Genomic DNA, 3,171 nt, shown 5'->3' on the forward strand with positions numbered 1-3,171 from the left:
CACATACCCGGTCCAAACTTAACCCAACTGAAAATTATACCCACTAAATTTTTACCCCCTTTTACCATCTCAAAATTTACTCTTTTAATTAAATACTTTTTCATGCTAACTCCGATTTTAACATATAGCATGCCTACGGACTCGTATTAACGTCCTCTACAACTTTCATGAAGAATGTTTCTCCAAATTCTAAACGGAAAAGAAAGTCAACTTTAGGGTCCTTAGGGAGTAAACGGTTACTCAACACGGTAAAAGACCAAAATAATACCAAAGTAAATAACCGTAAAATAACTTAAGAACCGGGGTGTGACATCCTCTCTTGCTACAAACCCATCATCACACAAACTTCATTCAAAATTCGTTGTACCCAGTCTAAAGCACAATTCGATCAAAATTCTTGTACCCAGAAAGTAAGAAAGAAGGTTGGAGAACTGTAGTTCAAAGTCTATTTGGAGTTGGAAACCTGTCCAAGCTTGAATTGAAGATCGATGATGGGTTAATGCTTGAGATCTGCTCTGAAGCAATAAGTTCGTTGTTAGGTTGATGATTGAGATTGGCGACGAAGCTTGAATTGAACAAAGACACAAAGCTAGCTAGCTTTATCAGCCACTCTGCGTTCTCGTTGAAAGAAAGGGTTGATCGGAGATAATCAATCAAAAGAAGGGAAAGAGAGATGTGATTAATTACCAAAACCAGAGAAGGAGAGATGTGGTTAGACATGAAGATTTGAGGATGAGGTTTTTATTATTAGAAATAATGTTTGAATTTAACCATTCGGTTGGAGTGGAAATTTATCTCAATAGTCAATTACACATCAACTGTCAAATTTTAAATTTAACAAAACCAAAAGACATCTCCACTGGTGTAACACCCTGACCCAGATTAACAGAAACAGAATAACCCAAAAATCGGGTCTCCAGAACTTATATATTGTACCAATTAGATCTTACCATTATGCAAGCCTGAATAAGCAATTGTCTATCTATGTGGAACTCAGACAACAAATCCCCATCAGAGTGATCAAGAGAACTGATCGACGAGCCTCCCTCCCAACAACTAAAGATCGATTAGTGGAGGAAGTCGGTGTGAGAGGTAAACTCGAGGGCGATGTCGAGGTCGATGTTCTCTCTCTCTCTTTCTTCCCTTCCTCCGTGTACCAGGACCGTGTACCAGGACCGTGAGAGATCTTAGATCCTTGAGAAAATAAAAAGATAGAGTCCGAGTCAAAGTCGGTGCCCCCTTCTTCTAGACCCTTCTTCCCAACTCTAGACAATTTTTATTTATATTTATTTTTTTTATTTACCATATTGAGCACTTAATCACTATTATTTACATTATGTACGGGATATTACAAACTCCCCCCGTTAAGAAATTTCGTCCTCAAAATTTTCCGGCCATTAGAATTTCGAAAGAGGTGCAAATGAATGTAAGACATGACAACCACAATGAACTTATCCACGTGTATAAGTCGAGTAAATCGAGTTCAATTAATAGATACATGCCCATTCATCTAAATTTGTATAATTGAAGTATAATTGAATATAATGGATAAGTCAGTTGTTCATTGTTCGCCATCCCGACCAGTAATTCAATAATGCCTTGAAATGATTCAATAATCTCTTGAAATGTTTTCTTCTAGTATGCTTTAAAATCAACTGAGGTAGGCATGTAGCCTCTTAAGCATACCATTGACAGTTGATTAATGCCATCCATAACATAGCTCCTACGATACTGTGCATATCTAAAGCATGAACCGCTTACGCTATAATATCATCATATTGCTTTACGCCTTCACCCATGATTATTTTCATAACCTCTCCCAGCCATTTAATTAAACAAGCAAATCCAGCTTCAACTATCTCTACGGATAACATATGTGCCACTTTAATTGAAATCAATTGCACTATTCGACTTTGATCTCTTCCAAACAATTTAGGATCGAATATCACTGTTAAAGCATTACTCAATTTAGCAGATTCCACCATTTAATTTGCAAGTGCAATTAACGTGCACACCAGCACACATATATGAAACTGATCATTACTTGGTCTCGCTAAATCCATAAACTCACAAACATATGGCAGAACCTGGTCTTGTTTCTCAAACACACCCGTATCATTCAAGAACAATCTCAAATTCCATAGTTAATGGTTTTTCTTTTCACTTGCAAATAATTTCTTTCTCTTCTTACCTCATTACCAGTTAATCCCGATACGTCCCGAAGCTTTCGAAAACACTTGAAAAACTTCGTACATAGCAATAAAATCCGGCACTCGGCTGTAAAATCTCGCACTCGGCGGTAAACCTGACACTCGGCCGTAAAACACCCCGCACTCGGCAGTAAACCCGGCACTCGGCCGTAAAACATCCCGCACTCGGTGGTAAACCCGGCACTCGGCCGTGAAACACCCCGCACTCAGCGGTAAACCCCACACTAGGCAGTAAAATCCGGTACTCGGCAGTCGAACCCGGCATTGGCGGTAAACCCGACACTCGAGTGGTAAAACCTGGCACTCGGCCGTAACCAATGTGGTAACCCTACACCCCCCAGGCAAGACGTGGTCGCACCCACACTAAACCGCGCATTCGGCGGTAAACCCAGTACGGTATCTTACACCCCCGGGGCAAGACGTGGTCGCACCCGTACTGTAAACCCAGCATAAAGCTATAAACTGAATATTACCACCACATGAAATGACAAAGGGTATTAACCGCCAATAGCCATCACCCCGCACAAAGCGGTATAAACATGAACCTGTGAACACCATCAAATACAAATATGTTAAATTGAGTATAACCCATCAAACGAGAAGCTGCAAGGTATAGTGCCCGAATACCCGGGTTATGTCATCATAACTTCTAAGATGTTATTCATATATAGCAGACCATAACCAGTTATCTGAAGGGACCATACCACCATGATAATTAAGCTTGAAGTGAACCATCTAAAAACAACAAAGCAGTATATATATCTAGTAACAAATTCCAGAAGGCATACCTGCATCCTCCAGAGCATTGCATTATTTACAGACTTAGATTAACCCAAGAAATAGAATTAACATGCATATGACTTACATCATATCTGCAAAAGAAACAATACATCCTCCAAAAGGATATAACACTTCCTTCACTCATTGTTTCTTTAACCTTGCAAAGGACCAATTATTTCTG

This window comes from Fragaria vesca, unplaced genomic scaffold, assembly GCF_000184155.1.
Source record: "Fragaria vesca subsp. vesca unplaced genomic scaffold, FraVesHawaii_1.0 scf0512996, whole genome shotgun sequence".
Lineage (NCBI taxonomy): Eukaryota > Viridiplantae > Streptophyta > Magnoliopsida > Rosales > Rosaceae > Fragaria > Fragaria vesca.